Consider the following 18,021-nt stretch of genomic DNA (forward strand, 5'->3'; position numbering starts at 1 on the left):
GAACTTAAATTAATTGGAACGAATTAAAGTGAGCTATAAACTAATCACAAATTAGGTTTATAAATACAAATTAATTAGGTTTGCTATGTTAAACTATTGATGAGGATGGTGATAAACAGATGAAAGATATACAAAAGGCGAATTCCAGAGACTTGATATGAACAAATTGAATCTCTAAAACCCGGGCTTGATTTTAATGACGAAAACCTGCAAATATTGATTACTTGGGATTTAAGTCGGATATTAAAGGTGATAAAATAATTATGAATTATATGTTATAACTATGAGGTGAATGGAATGCGAGGAAAATAAGAAAAGACAAATAAAAGGAACGAATCGACAAAGAACGGAGGAAAAAGAAGAAAGGCATAAACTGCGGCAGCCTCAGGAAGAGGCGCAGCAGATGCTGCGACTCTTCTAAGGGACGCAGCAGTTGCTGCGTTTCTTCTCGACGTATGTCTTCTGTTAATCCGTGAAAATAGGTTTGATAAAAGGTTTTATAAATCGGTTTTAAACATGTTTTCGACGTAAATCTTACAATAATTTATACAATAAAAAGGTACAATAATAAAACATGGGATTTACACCCTCAGACTTACATGTTTGACGAAACGAGATTAACTAAGTTAACGATTAGTGATTGCTCGACTCGAATGTATGATGAAAATGCCCTCGTAAGAGGAATTAAATTAAATTGTTTTGATTAATTGGGTGGAGTTGGCCAAATTGGTCGGTCATGCAAAACGAGACTGGTACTCAGAAGGATCCGAGCTTACGTGGTCGAAAGTTGAAGCACATAGACGTCAATAAGCAAAGAGCGCGGTCTTAGAATGCAAAAGGAGAAGAGAAGGGCGGACACTCACGTGAGAAATATGAGGAACGAAGGTCCCTATTTATACTAATCACACGGAGGAATTAGAGTTACAATAAAACTTTGGAAACAAATCTCGAAAAGATTTTAAAATAAGCAGAAAAGAGCTGGGGAAGAGGCACAGCAACTACTGCGGCCCTTGGAAGAGGCGCAGTAAAACTTTGGAAATAAATCTCGAAAAGATTTTACAATTGTATACGGGTATAAAACATAGTTAAATATGATTAATCAATTTTTATTTGTTACCACTTACCAACAAGGATAGTACCATAGCAATAGTAATTATTGTTTAATGTTACTAATAGGATTAGGAAAGAGGTAGTCGATGACCATCCACCATAATAAGGAAAGACTTGTGATATGGCAAGAGTTGTATAGACATTAGAAGTAAGTGATGAAATTGTTTCCAATAATATATAATGTAAGACTCTATCTATAGCAGAGATGATTGGTTAATGTAATTGATGTGGATGAACGAACAACACGAATAATACAAACGATAATCTTTCTCAACCTATCGGTTCTAACAGTTAGGTAATTATTGATGGAGTTGAATGTTCAACGAAAATGATAATTACATATCATTAAGGGTTGTTTTTTTGCGAATCAAATGGAGATATTGGTAACTCATGGCATACAGTATAAAACAAACATGGAATCTTATCTCTTATAATAAGAACAATAAGATGAATGGGCGTTATGATTTAGGTATTAGAAAAGCAAATTATGAGTTTTGAACAATTAATAGGTTGTAGTTTTCTTAGAATTTGAGCAAATTACTGTGTAACTCTTTAACTATCCTAACGGAACTTAATTATTTTAAAAATAAAAAAGTCATAATATATGTAATTTAAAAACATATAGTTGATTGAACTAAAAATATAAAGACAATAAACTATCACTGTCAATGTTGTATTATCAAAATATAGAGTTTGTATACATGTGTTTTACTATAATTGAGACATATTTATGTACGCAATTGTATTTGGCAGTGATGCATAAAAAGACTCTAAATTTTACGAAATATATGTGCTATAATTGCTCAACAAATGAATAAGAGATAGAGTTAATGGAAAAATATGAATAGTGGTATGTCAAGAAAATTCTTATACTTCTTCAAGGAGATTAAGCAAACAAAACCAAAAAGAATATAAAGTCATAATAACCCTCATATTGGTCATAGAAAAAAAAATAAACGATAAAGGATACAGCCAAAATAAAATAGGCGAATAAATGGTATGAACGGAGGGAGTAGTACTTACTTCGAAACATTCTAAGAATATTACCCGGGCAACGCCCGGGCATGTAATCTAGTATATATATACTTAAAAGAGGAACTTTTGAAGCGATTTCATTGGCTATTACTTTGGAGCGATTTCATTGGCTATTACTTTTGTTGAATAAATTATGTGTATAAATAAAAAGATAATTAAAATAGAGATTAGTCCAAGTTTCGTAAACCATCAGAATTTTAAAATAGCAAATTAAAAAATAATTAATATCAAAATTATAAAGCTACATACTTTGTATATTATTCAGTTGGTTAAAAAAAGATAGAGATTATAAGGCTAGGATACTTATTTAGAAACAGTAAAAAAATTATCTACTTAAATCAGTAAAAAAACTATAAAAAGATAAATATCTAATATATGGGTCTTTAAATGGTTGGATACATATGCCAATAAAACAACGAATTACACAATTAATACAAAATGATTACGAAAAATACATAAAAATGTACAGAAAAAGTGATCTCTTAACAACTTAGTGAGAGACCGTCTCCACCAATTTTTTGTGGTTAAATGTGCAAACAAAATATTCGGAAAATATTCACTCAATACACTACATTGCACATTAATAGTACTATTATCAACCCTAAATATTGTAAAGCTGAGTCAAAAATTAAAAACTATAAGCCATTATATTCTGCTGGCAAAAATTAAAATATAGTCGTACAATATATAAATCATAAATGAAACAAATTTTGTCATTAATTTGTCATTTATTTTCTTTATGGAAAAAGAATGAAAATATAAATTACCTTTAATAGCAGGTCAAAAGATTGACAAATGGTAAGAAGTATAGTAATATATATTCTTGAGTGGCACTAATAGAAAAAAATAATTTACAATGATAAATTTGAAAAAAACTAACTTTTAGAATGGCAACGGGTGCTTTTATCTCAAATACAATGTCTAATATTATGAGGATGATGTTTGTCTAACAAAAGTTAACTTGGGTTGAAGTGGAATCATTAACAGATGAGGGTAGATTTAGAAACAACGTGCTTTAGTTCGTTATTAGATCTTGATATTGGAGTAATAAATAAATTTTACGGAATTTTTTATAGTACCCCTTAATTTTGTCATATTTCCCATGGTCCATCTTCTTTTAAAAATATGCCTATGATTTCTTGAGGTTCCATTTTTGTGGTCATAGTCCCCTCTAATGTAACGGTCGTTAAATGGAGGTTACGTTTAGATGATGTGACAATAAATTAGTAATTAAAAATTATTAATAAATATGAAGTAAAAATGAAAAGCATGTTGGAGCTAGTGTCCTCCACAGTTAGTGTGATAACGTGTATAAATCTTTTATAGGTTCACAGGGTATACTTAGTATTTTATCAGTTGATTAACGTTTACTAATAACAGTTGGCTTGCTAGAAGTTTGACGTTATTATCATACTGATGGCGGTGATCAACTGGTCCCTAAAAGTCGCACCTAAAGGATGTGTTTGAGAGATGTGATTATATGAAAATATAATCACATTGATGCCTTATATGACTAAAAGGTTAGTCCATGTAATTGACTAAAAGGTTAGTCAATGTGATGATGAGTCGATTATTTAATACAATTAAATATATCAGCTGAGACGAATTAATTGTTAATTCGTAAATTGAATATAAACTGTTATATTTAACTAATGTATATAATGTTAGCTTAAACGAATTAAGATGTTAATTGGTAATTAAACATAAACGGTTATATTTAATTAGCAAATTATAAATATGCGATATTTATAGTTAATGTATATATTATACGAAATTGTCATAATAAATGATGACAGACCGGTATTAATAAATCGACTACAAACTGTTGTGTGTGGACTTATTAAATACGTGACGACATAAATGACAATTGATAATGATACACATTTTATACAATTTGATAACAACCTAAAATAAGAAGATTTTCTCCTTATTTGTTGGTTCTTACACGGTTTAAAGGAAAAAAATTAAGAAGAAAAAATCTTCCCCTTTTTCCTCTCTTTTTGGACGGTTAAAAGGAGAAAGAGGAGGATCTTTTTTCTCACTTGATTTTTGACCTAATACTCTCATGACTCAAAACCCTAAAAATATTAGAAATTAGAGTTCTCTTTCTAGCAAGAAAAGGGCATTTCTCGGAGCATCTTGGGTGCAACGATTAGGAGAATATCGATCTCAATATTTGTTCTTAGGCCAAATTGCTAGGACCGGAGGTTAATTCTAATCTCTATTCTTTTGTTTATGCAATTTCGTTTATGACTCGTAATTTCATATTTCATAATTTCGTTATAATCCGAATTTTCTTGATGAAATAATCCGATATTTCCCACAAGTGGTATCAGAGCATAGGCCACGAAATTATTTTATATGATTTTCATAAATGGATTAAAACAAAAAAAAAAAAAAATTGGCCGCACCAATTTTTTTTTGCCGAGATAATTTTTTGTTTTTTTGATGCCTTGTTTCCATTTTGATTTATTGATATTGTTGTTTTAACATGTTAAGATGATAATATGATAAATTTGTAGATGTTTTGATTTAATAAGAATTAAATTGAAATGTAAATGGAAATTATTTTGATTGATGGTGTTCATTTGTTTTTGCTATATAGTTTTGGTGTACATGGTGTTAAATTGTTGTTTAAGAATCATGATTCATTAATTTAATAATGTTCAAATCAATTGTGATGAATTAAATATTCAGATAATCGATTTAATCATAATTTAGATATTCATTTTAAGAGTTTAAATTGAATCAACTAGTTTGAATCTATGTTTAAATTAAAAGTTGATGATTATGTCAATCTTGTTATAGTAGCAACTTTAAACAAATTTGTTCTCATAAAAGGGGTGGTTTTCGAAAAAAAAAAAAAAAAAAAAAAACTGTTTTTCGAATTTAAGGCTGAATTCCGAGAGCATTTAAAAAAAAAAATTTGTGTTTTGGCTGTTTCTATTATACATTAAATCTATAATGTATGATTGTTTGTTGTGAAAAAGTTCACAAATTTTTGATACCCAATTATTTTAAAGTGGTTTAAAATATTGTTAGATTAATTTATATTACAAGTTAATGTGTATTAAGATTGGAATTATTGTGAGTAATTGAGGAATTGTCACATAATTTTGATCATTTTAAAATAGGTGGTTTGGATAAATTACTCTACATAATTAAGGAATTGTGTCTTGAATGATTAATTTAATGTTGATGCATTTTTATTTAGTTGTATGAATTGTTGAATGGTTTATTTACGTATTTTTGCAATCGGTTGTAATTTGTATTACCTAGTGTGGCCTTAGTTGATTATGTTTTCGTAATGATGGAAACATAATCTTGATGTAATTTTGAGATCTCGAATCTCCTTTGGTTTTCTTTAGTATTATGTTGTTGAAATTAGAATGTAAATAGGTTTATCTTGTAATTTATTAATTGTAATTTTGAGAAGACTAAAGATGGAGATTGGTTTGCTCACTCCCGCTACATGGACCAAGATGGAACATCAAGACAAGTTTCTCGGGTCCTAGGAAGGATTCCAAAATTGTATTTATGTTCATTTTGGTAGATAGGCCACACTAGGACTTTGTTTTTGTTTTACGTTTTTCCATTCTTATTGCTTTTCTTCGCATGATAATTAGTGCATCATATTCCGCCTAAAACAAACCACCTACTTATATGCATGAAAATTGACTCATAAAGTATGGATGTTAGTTATCATGGACATAAAGATGTCACACAATTTTAAGCCATCATCTTAGTTTATTCATTCTCGGATGCTAGATATTAGTTCACTTAAAATGTATTAAAATAAAGTTGATGGGATCTTCCTCTAAAACTAAAATTGAGACTAGTCTTTATAGGCCAAACAACTATGAATCCCTTCTTCGTCGGTAGGCATATAGGACCTTACTCTCCATATGACCCCTTCTACGTTGGGTAAGTATTTTGTGTTGACTTATTTTACCTCAACATTATAATCCGAAGAGTTTCTCGAGATTATGATGGACTATAGATAGAATTTACAGAAATTTATCAACCAAGAATTCTAAAAGTAGAATTAGCCAAGAGGTTGGCTTATCAATTTACAGATAATTGAGTCTTGGGATCATTTATATAATTCTTGAGGGAGGTCAATTGTATAAATGTTTGAGTCTTCGCATTATAACGGTTTTGCATTAGACTTAAATCATAACGATGAGTATGCTTATTATGTTTTTATTCTTCTTTTCGCAGTGTAGAATTCGTTTTATATTATAATACTGCTTACAACAAATGGCTGGAAATAATGATATCCATATGCCAAGTGCCACACTTGCACGCGAGTCCTGGCTCAAAACTTTCATGGACCACATGAATCAGTCCACACGACTGAAGAATGACGGGTCCAACTTTGCGGACTGGGAGGCATCATTACGGAATGCTGCCATTGCTGACGGTAAGCTCAAGTACTTGACTGAGCCAATACCGCCAAACCCAGTCCCCAATGCAAGAGCTAACGAGTCACTTGCTTATAGTGACTTTGTCATGGAAGCTGGTGCGATAAAGAACGTACTCATTTTTGCAATGGAAACCAATTTGCAAAGACGCTTCATTGCCCAAGGTGCAAACAAGATTTTCACCACGCTCACTAATGAGTTCTCAAAAGCACCGAGAATCGTTACTTATGAGCATACCTGTCGCTTCTTTGAGGCGAAACTCCAGAAGGGCCAACCGGTTAGCCCACACATTCTTAACATGATTGAGAATGTCGAGAAACTGGAGGCACTTGATTGCAAAATCAGTGAGAGCATAGTCATTGACCGTATGCTTCATTCACTTCATGATGGTTTTAACCTCTTCAGGGCAAATTACTACATGAATGACATGAATAAAAGTCCTCATGAGCTACACTCACTTCTCGTACAGACCGAAAAGGATATGAAATTGAGTGGGAGCAAGAAGCTAGATGTTCTCATGATTTCCAACAAGAATAAGGGTAAGGGCAAAGCTCACGGCGACCTAACTGTAGGAAAGCCAAAGTTTAAGAAGTCAGAAAACGGTAAGAGTGGGCCTGGTGAGACTAGTGGCTCACAAGGCAAAGCAAAGAGCAAGGACGGTAACGTTGAGTGCCACCATTGTCACAAGACTGGGCATTGGAGGAGGAACTGTCCCGTGTACCGTGAGGACATAAAAGCAGGCCGCGTCACTCCTGTTGGTATGTCATTTTATATTCATGTGATTGAGATTAACCATGCAAGTTTCGGAACTTGGGTACTTGATACTGGTTATGGTTCTCATATGTGTAATCATTTGCAGGGCCTAAAAAACAACACACCCCTCGCAAAGGGTGATGTGGACCTGCGAGTCGGGAATGGAGCAAGAGTTGCTGCAGTCTCAATGGGAACATACGTAATCCAGCTCCCGAGTGGTTTTGAGTTATATTTATATAACTGTTACTATGTACCCAGTTTATCTAAGAATATTATTTCTATTTCCGTACTTGATAAAGACGGTTTTTCATTTTCAATAAAGGACAATAGCTGTATTTTCTCTTTTAATGAAATGGTTTATGGCAAAGCAGTTTCCATGAATGAAATTTATATCTTAGATCAAACCACAGATATATTACATGTGAATAATAAGAAATTAAAGATTGGTGACAAAGATCAAACTTATCTATGGCATTGTCGAATGGGACACATAAATGAAAAACGTGTAAAGAAACTCATTGAGAGTGGGACTATCTCCACATTTGATTTCTCATCATTTGGCACGTGTGAATCATGTCTTATCAGCAAAATGACTCGAATTTCCTTCAAAGGTGTTGGAATGCCCGCTAATAATCTATTAGGACTCATACATACTGATGTATGTGGACCTTTGTCAATCACCGCAAGAGACGGCTATAGATATTTTATCACTTTCACGGATGATTTGAGTAGATACGGATATGTCTACTTAATGAAACATAAAAGTGAGTCTTTTAAAAAATTCAAGGAATACCAGAATAAGGTTGAGAACCAACTGGGAAGAAAGGTTAAAGCACTCTGTTCAGATCGTGGTGGCGAATATCTTTCAAATGAGTTTGATCAACACCTTAAAGACCGTGGAATAGTTTTACAGTTAACTCTACCTGGAACACCTCAATTAAATGGTGTGTCCGAACGGAGAAATCGAACACTACTTGATATGGTTCGATCCATGATGAGTCACACGGTAGTACCTGATTCATTATGGGGCTTTGCTCTTTTGTCAGCTGCTCTTATACTTAACCGAAGTCCGTCTAAAGCTGTCGACAAGACTCCGTATGAAATATGGAAGGGAACGGTCCCTAACTTGTCCTTTATTCGGGTTTGGGGCTGCGAGGCTTATGTCAAGTGGAGACACGAGGATAAGCTCGGCCCGCGATCGATCAAGACATACTTTATTGGTTATCCAAAAGGAATGTTTGGTCATAACTTCTATTCGCCTACCGAACATCGAGCTTTTGTTGCGGCTAGTGCAAAGTTCTTAGAGAAAGAATTTCTCGAGAACAAGTCAAGTAATAGAACCTTCGAGTTGTCGGAGATTCAAGAACCAACAACCGAGGAACAGATGGAGGAAGATGTTCCTTCAACTAATGATACGGTTAATATTCCTCAGGAACCTAGGAGGTCGGGTAGATTCTCTAATCCTCCAGACAGATACATTGGTATGGTCGAGGAAAATGACGTTTTGCTCCTAGAGAGTAATGAACCCGCTAACTATAAAGGTGCCATGACCTGTTCCGACTCTAAGCTATGGCTTGAAGCCATGCGATACGAGATGGACTCCATGTATGAGAATGACGTGTGGGATCTTATTGATTTACCTAACAAGGTACGACCTCTTCAGTGCAAATGGCTTTACAAAATAAAGCATTCTGTAGAAAGGCAACCAGATACCTATAAGGTATGACTAGTGGCAAAAGGTTTCACTCAAGTGCACGGATTGCATTATGATGAAATTTTTGCACCCGTAGTTATGCTGCATTCCATTCGGATAATCTTAGCGATTGCTGCTTTTCATGACTATGAAATTTGGCAGATGGATATGAAAACCGCCTTCTTAAACGGTTATTTGGAGGAGGAATTGTACATGGTACAACCCGAAGGTTTCATAGATCCTGAAAATCCTAAGAAAGTGTGCAAGCTTAAACGTTCCATTTATGGACTTAAGCAAGCTTCTCGGAGTTGGAATCATCGTTTCGACCAGGTGATAAAAGATTATGGTTTCACTCGATCGGTCGAGGAACCATGCTTATATGTCAAGTCGAGTGGGAGCAAGATTGTTTTGTTGATATTGTATGTCGAAGACATGCTCTTGATTGGGAATGACATTCCTCTCTTATCTTCGGTAAAAGGATGGTTGAAGAACCATTTCCAGATGAAAGATCTGGGTGAGGCACAACGCATATTGGGAATCCGTATCTATCGAGATAGATCACGACGGATGTTATCACTGAGTCAGGAGTCTTATTTAGATAAGATTCTTGAAAGGTTCAGCATGACCAACTCCAAGAAGGGGAACCTTCCAATGACTTCTGTGATGCATTTGAGCAAGTTTCAGTCACCCAAGACATCGGAAGAGGTCGAACGCATGAGTTGTGTTCCTTATGCATCAGCCATAGGATCAATCATGTATGCTATGATATGCACACGTCCAGACGTGGCATATGCATTGAGTATGACGACTCGGTACCAAGGCAATCTAGGTGAAACACACTGGATGGCTGTTAAAAACATCCTTAAGTACCTATATAGAACTAAGGATTGGGCATTTACTTATGGAGGATATACAAAGCTATGTGCAATCGGTTACGCAGATGCTAGCTTCCAAACGGATCGAGATGATTCGAAATCTCAGTCTGGATTCGTCTTTACTCTTAATGGTGCTGCGGTCAGCTGGAAAAGTTCCAAACAGGAAGTTGTAGCAGATTCTACTACTGAATCCTAGTACTATGCCGTTTCAGAAGCAGCAAAGGAAGCTATATGGATGCGTCAATTCTTACAAGGACTAACCATAGTTCCTAGTTCGAATGACCCAATCATCATCTATTGTGACAATAGAGGTGCCATCTTCCAGGCCAAGGAGCCTAAGTCTAGCAACAAATCTAGACATGTACATCGGAAGGCTCACCTAATCCGTGATTACGTCGAGCAAGAGGAGATAGTGATTGACAAGATTGCTTCGGATGACAACATCGCGGATCCTCTCACTAAACCATTGAAATATGATAAGCTTGAAGGGCACGTTATTTCCATGGGAATTAAACGTGTTCCTGAGTTGTACTAGTTGCTTATGGATTTGATACATTTTCTTTTTCATATGTTATTTATAACTTCATCGTATTTTTCATATTTTGTTTTTCATGTGGATTGTACGACAACATTGAACGCCACAAAGTGAACTGAATTACATTATATTTGTTTTGGTCCGTAATCGCCTACATGAGCTGATAACTCTGGCTATTATATTGTGAAGTTGATTGATGGTGGGTTCAACGAGCCATAAGTCAAACGGTTGGCTGATCGATCACAGATGCGAGTTATAACGATACCTCGTAGGACATTGTGACAACGTAATGGAGTCCTAAATGTTTAATAACATTCGGTGCCAGGTCGTGGATTGGACGTCCATTGTGTTCCTAGAGTTGATCCTTTTGACTATCGACTGTCTCTTGAGATTAAGGCAGTTTTTGGGTGACTTTGGTTTCTTTCCCATGGTCGACCGTAACAGGAGGCTAAGCAGATTTTTACTGGGTCATTTCATACTGTGCTTGTATCTGCAGGATTCGAGTTGAAGAAAATATCTATCAGGTTTAGTCATTTCTCAGGTCCACTCGAGGACTTGTAACTGAAATGCATGGCCATGCTCGAATGATGATTCGTATATCAGTTAAGTTACTCTCTAGTCGGGAAAACAACTGTTGATATTGATCACTTGTAAAATACGACCTTTGTGAATACGGATTTTGAAAATTGTTTTACATTGAGTGGGAGAAATTAAGGATATGAGAATCGGTTATCGCACATACACTTGTGAGGTCAAGTGGGAGATTGTTGGAGCTAATGTCCTCCACAGTTAGTGTGATAACGTGTATAAATCTCTTATAGTTTCACAGGGTATACTTAGTATTTTATCAGTTGATTAACGTTTACTAATAACGGTTGGCTTTCTAGAAGTTTGACGTTATTATCATACTGATGGCGGTGATCAACTGGTCCCTAAAAGTCACACCTAAAGGATGTGTTTGAGAGATGTGATTATATGAAAATATAATGACATTGATGCCTTATATGACTAAAAGGTTAGTCCATGTAATTGACTAAAAGGTTAGTCAATGTGATGATGAGTCGATTATTTAATACAATTAAATAATATCAGCTGAGACGAATTAATTGTTAATTCGTAAATTGAATATAAACTGTTATATTTAATTAATGTATATAATGTTAGCTTAAACGAATTAAGATGTTAATTCGTAATTAAACACAAACGGCTATATTTAATTAGAAAATTATAAATATGCGATATTTATAGTTAATGTATATATTATACGAAATTGTCATAATAAATGATGACAGACCGGTATTAATAAATCGACTACAAACTGTTGTGTGTGGACTTATTAAATACGTGATGACATAAATGACAATTGATAATGATACACATTTTATACAATTTGATAACAACCTAAAATAAGAAGATTTTCCCCTTATTTGTTGGTTGTTACACGGTTTAAAGGAAAAAAAATAAGAAGAAAAAATCTTCCCCTTTTTCCTCTCTTTTTGGACGGTTAAAAGGAGAAAGAGGAGGATCTTTTTTCTCACTTGATTTTTGACCTAATACTCTCATCACTCAAAACCCTAAAAATATTAGAAATTAGGGTTCTCTTTCTAGCAAGAAAAGGGCATTTCTCGGAGCATCTTGGGTGCAACGATTAGGAGAATATCGATCTCGATATTTGTTCTTAGGCCAAATTGCTAGGACCGGAGGTTAATTCTAATCTCTATTCTTTTATTTATGCAATTTTGTTTATGACTTGTAATTTCATATTTCATAATTTCGTTATAATCCGAATTTTTTTGATGAAATATACCGATATTTCCCACAAAGTATGGGTACCATGTGAAATCTGACAAAATTAAGGGTACCATGAAAAATTTATATCATCCAAGTAACTTACTTACAACAATGAGAAATAATAGAAACATAGCAGTGATAGCACCAACAGAAGTCAAGAGTGGCTCAAATTTATATTAATCTTAGGGTAATTTGATAATTTATACCTTGAATAACTCACTTTTTCAAATCTTATACCTAAGATAATTTTCTTTAAAATCTTATACCTAAAATAACATTTTCTTCTAAACTTGATACCAAATCTTAAAAAAATCCCTAAATTAATGATTTTGCCCTTACTAATTTGATGGTTTTAGTGATGGTAATGGTAGATGTGTGTCTTAATAGGTGAGGAAAAGGATGACAATGTTTAATAAGTAAGGGTAAGATTGTCAATTCAAGACTTTTTTTTAGATTTGGTATCGAGTTTTGAAGAAAATGTTATTTTAGGTATAAGATTTTAAAGAAAATTATCTTAGGTATAAGATTTGAAAAAGTGAATTATTTAAGGTATAAGTTATCAAATTACCCTTAATCTTACTTATTATTATACACAAATTCTCATTATAGACAGGAGATATCCGTCTATAGTTATAGACGGGCTAAATATCCACCCACTTTAAGCATAAGACAAGCACCAAGTTGCATGGTAGGGCCCAAAAATATCATCACTTTAAGCATATTTGACCCGTCTTTCAGTTTACACGGATAAATCCGTCTATAATGAGACTAATTGATTATTATACTGGCTAGACAATTTAACAAGATCTAATTTCAATCTATAATATATATATATATATATATATATATATATATATATATAAATAGGATCCTGTGCGAACCTAAAATTCGGTGCGAACTTACGAACTAACTTAAAAACCTTCACCCAAACATACGCTCATACCAAACCATTACCGCACCCCTCTTTCAGATTATCCCTATCATTAAATTATTCCCCACATTAATACTTTATATCATCTTCACCCACCAACCACCACCACCCTTCGCCGACAGCCTCGCGATTCCTCTGCCGGCGTTTCGTCGGAACTACTCTTGTCTACCCAATCTACCTTTATTTCTCCGTTTGTCCTCTCATTCACTGACGATCAAATCGCGGGTTTTCCGGCGAAGCCAAGCCTGTGATCGATTATTAATAATCTGACATCTTTGGTGCGGTTGATTTTTAGGTATTTTACCTTGTATTTTGTGGATCTAATATTTAAAGCTGAAATGAGAACAACAAATTAAAAACAATAGTGAGCTGAAATTCTTCGACAACGGTGTAAGGTGGTGGTTCGGTTGCGTGCGGCGTCGAGTTGTGCAAGATAAGATAAGAAAGAGGAGGTCGGATAAGTGCTGAGGCAGTTTCAGGGTGTGGTGTGGCTGTACTGTAGTTGTGGTTGTCGGATAGTCGGTGATCGTTGAGCTTGGCGATGTATATTTGACTCGTAACAAATACTATGGAATGAACGTCTTTTTGTACCAAATCCCTCTTTTGTTCTAGTCTTCTACAAGTAATAGGTAGTTGATTACATGATTTTGTTTCTATTAGGAATCTCATCCACCCTACACCAATTATTTATTGCGTTGTAATTTTATGTTGATTATGTGATCAATTCAAATTTACGGTGTTTTGAGGGCTTTACTTCGATTCTTTTGAACTATTATGAGGGTTTAACTCTGCAGTAGGGATGCTTGTGAGTGCTTGGTGCGACATGAATAATTCAGTTTGTTGCATTTTAGTGTCCGTATGCAATCGCATACTTGATACTGTTCTAGATTGAGCTTCTGATAGTGGAAAGGTTTACAAGGACTAAGAAGGTAAAGAATCGAGTTGCATAGAAGCAGCAGCCAAAGAACCTTGTGATGGGAAAATGTTGGCTTAATGAGAACTTGTGGCTGTGTATGTAGATAAGAACAATGCTTATGAAGGGGCGGTGTTGTATCATCCACGGTGGTGGCAATGGCATGTCGATTGCGGTGGTGGTGGTGATGTGATGAGTTAATTAATTGGTTGGGTAGTGGTATTTTCGGTGGCTAATGGGTGGGTAGTGGTGGTGGGCGCCAATAGTGGTGGCGTTGGCGGTGACAACAACAGTGGTGTTGGCCATACACCTAGGCCATTGAAGTATTGTACAGTCATGAAGAACTTGAGGCAACATTATTCCTGCAAATTCATCTTTAAATTGCAGCTCTGCACAACTAGTATTTTTCATGAACAAATCTCTCTCTTGTAAATTTAATTTTCGAGGAAAAAATTCATCTATGTTTCCTGTCAATAACATTTCTTATCCAACTTGCCTTCGACGGCTGGAATCATTTGTTAATGGAATAGCTGTTTACGTTTTGATTGCCTCCTCCGCCTTTGTGTGTGTTTTTTTCTTTTCTTTTTTCCTGATAGTCCGACTGTTTTAGTTACTAGTTTTGCAATACATGTTTCTGATGCCTATTAAGTAGAATTAAATTTAACAACTTGATCGTCAAATTCCCAAGTCGACCACTGAAACAGGACAAGATCGTTTTCGGCTATCTTTCCCAAGTAGATATCCTCCTTTCACAAGCTAGATACACTCCTTAACCTTGTTAGATACACATATTTATTGTTTGATCACTCATTTACCTTAATAGATCACATATTTGATAAAGCTAGATACACTTTTTTTTACCTTTGCTAGATAGTCATACACTCATTCGTTTAAGCTAGATCACTCTTTTACCTTGCTTTGAGATCTGACACAACTTTTGCTGCTAGATCTGAATCACTCTTTTATCTTACTAGATACACTTCTTTACCTTGTTAGATACGCATCTTAGGCAAGCTAGATACACTTTTTTATCAAACTAGATACGCTTCTTTACTTTGCTAAATACACTCATGTACCTTGCTAGATACATTCCTTTATCAAACTAGATACACTCCTTTACTTTCTTTAAATACACTGTATATCTGCTTCTTTAAGATACGTATCTATGGCAAGCTAGATACATTTGACTCACCTACAAAATCAGTGCTTATAATAAAACATTGCTTATTATTGTAGGTTTAATATGAATGGCATAGTATACTCCGTATTTTAGAAAATGATCTTCAGTTTTTATCTTTTCTTTTTTAAACTTCAGCGTTTAATTTCGCTCGTCTTTGTACTCTAGGCAAAGGATGTGTTGTATCATTTATACACAACTGCTAGAGGTAATCTTTAGAGACTAATGCCGAAAGAGATACGAATTGTAAAGTATCTTCTCATGATTGAGGATCCAGAAGAAAAAAATTCTGCTCTCAGTGATGCATTTACTCCTGGGGAAGAGCTTGAGGGAACGAACGTGGGTAACCTCTATACGTATGTATATCTGTTTTAATGGTATTAAGAGTTGCTTTTTTAGTTTATTGAACTATCCAGAATCTTTCAGTGACCTCAATTTAGATGTGGTTCATTGTCTGATGGTATTAAATTCTTGTTTCAAGTCTTGATCAATGGTCTAATATCAGTCATTGCAGCATAAATGTCTCAAAATGCGGTCAACATGATGTTGTATCGCATCCGATATTTGATAAATACCATGCCTTACATCCCTCCATTTCATTTTAATATTTCCTCCCTAAATGACTTCTTAGAAATTCACTGTGGTCTGTTATAAAAAGTGTAGGACACCTGAGAAACTGCACACGTGGATCAAATCCGTCGTGAATGCTTATAATTTCGGCCAAGAAGGAACGTTGATCAGGGAAGCAAGGGATTTGATGAATCCGAAAATTATCCAAAAGTTGGAGGAACTGCAGAATATTGTGGAAGATAAGTTCTTGTAAGATGAATCTGGGTTTCTGAAAGAATGATATTTAAACACACCATTGAAGATGCTGGCCGATACATTGCGTATAATAAAACATTGCTTATTATTGTAGGTTTAATATGAATGGTATAGTATACTCCGTATTTTAGAGCGCGACATTATGACCAATTATATTATACTTATTCGTACGAATCCAGTTTTTAAGTAGAAAAGTTCTAGAGTAACGGAATGAACAAAAAGACCCAAATTGCAATTTTCTTTTAATTTGATGACAGGAAGAATGAGAAAAAAGCATTACGAGTTTGAGAAAGGTGCATTGAATTCAATCAATTCCAATACATATCCGAAATTCTTACCTAATTCAAATTAAACAAATGGTAGAACATATTGACATTATAATCTCAAACCATCTATGAAGAACTCAAACCGTCAAAAATAACCAAAGAGTACAGTGAACTATTACATTTTTTTCGTGTGTGCTATGTGAACTGACCTATGTCTATTGAGTAAGTCTCCTGTGAAACCGTCTCACATAATGCGGTGGATTAACAATATTTGTCATAGTGATTAGAAGTAGTAAGGGTAAATGTCCGAGGCAAAACATTCATTTTTGTTGTTATTACAAACGAATGTCAATTTTATCTCATTAACTTTAGAACGAATGTCATTCATATCCAATAAGAATTTGATCCCGTTAAGTTGCTAGATATAAACCATTAGCTTGCTAGATACACTCTCTTAAGTTTCTAGATACATACCTCTAACTAGCTAGATACACTCTTTAAAGTTTGTAGATACGTACCTCTAACTAGCTAGATACACTCCTATAAATTACTAGATACGTATCTCTAGTTAGCTAGATACACTCTTTAAGTTGCTAGATACATACATCTAACTAGCTAGATACACTTGTTTAATTTGCTAGATACATACCTCTAACTAGCTAGATACACTTGTTTAATTTGCTAGATACATACCTCTAACTAGCTAGATACATTCATTTAAGTTCTTTGAGATACATACCTCTAACTAGCTAGATACACTCATTTAAGTTGCTAGAGTTGCTTGACACCGGTTTTTACAAGGGGAAATTCTCGTGTTGAACATTGTGATACGAATCTTTGGAACTTGGAAATGATAGTATATGATCAAGGGTTTTAACAAATGCTTCGATTCCGTGTATTCTAGCTTGCATTTGCTGCTCAACTCGGTAAATTAAGAATCTATTCTCTGAAGTTCCGGGTGAGGGCAGAGTTTTTTATCAATTCAGATTGAATTGTACTTGGTAATTAATAAAAAAAAAAAAAAAAAAAAACTCGGCTCCCAGCTTGAACTTCAGATATTATCGTCGAAAAGATGCATTGAAATTGGCTGTGAACCCATTCCAATATTGGGCTCACAGCCTATTTTGCGTCAAACTTGCCTCACAATCGATGACCTTACTCCTTGGTTAAGGCGCCTCTTTCAAAGATACTGTCCTAAAGTGATTGGTTTTGGGTTTGATTGCATCTATAATGATTTCAAGACCCTTTGAGGAAATTACGCAATCCAAGCTCGAAAAGCACGCGCCACAGGAGTTCACATGCCCGAGAATGTCACAGGCAAGTCATGCCACGACAGAGTCAAAAATAAGGAATATAAGCACGCGCCACAGGAGTTCAATCAAAATATTCAATCAGTTGCCACTTATTTCATGTAGTGTGTTGCATTATACATATTATTGTACGAGATCAAATGTAGTACTCCCTCCGTCCATGAATAAACTTTCTGTTTCCACAAAAAAAAATAAGGAATATAGGAAACATGGATAGAAATGAGACGGTCTCGTGTAAGAAAAGCAAACTGAAAAACCTGAACAAGGAGTCAGTGTTATGAGACATAGAGCAAATGAGATTGTTGTTTCCGAAATTCTTTTCAACAGCTTCTTCAAGGCCTCTAAGGTAAATGGAAGTCATACGAACGCGACCACCATAGCCT

The 18,021-nt window shown here is 34.6% G+C and overlaps 1 long non-coding RNA gene across 1 annotated transcript; it reads left to right on the forward strand.

Annotated features, from left to right (window-relative positions):
• The first annotated feature begins 13,121 nt into the window (after positions 1 to 13,121).
• Positions 13,122 to 16,300, forward strand: LOC141632920 (uncharacterized). The gene is made up of 3 exons (XR_012537838.1): positions 13,122 to 14,460; positions 15,406 to 15,593; positions 15,901 to 16,300. It is a non-coding gene; the product is annotated as an uncharacterized LOC141632920 (long non-coding RNA).
• Positions 16,301 to 18,021: the final 1,721 nt, after the last annotated feature.

Source organism: Silene latifolia, chromosome Y (genome assembly GCF_048544455.1).
Source record: "Silene latifolia isolate original U9 population chromosome Y, ASM4854445v1, whole genome shotgun sequence".
NCBI lineage: Eukaryota > Viridiplantae > Streptophyta > Magnoliopsida > Caryophyllales > Caryophyllaceae > Silene > Silene latifolia.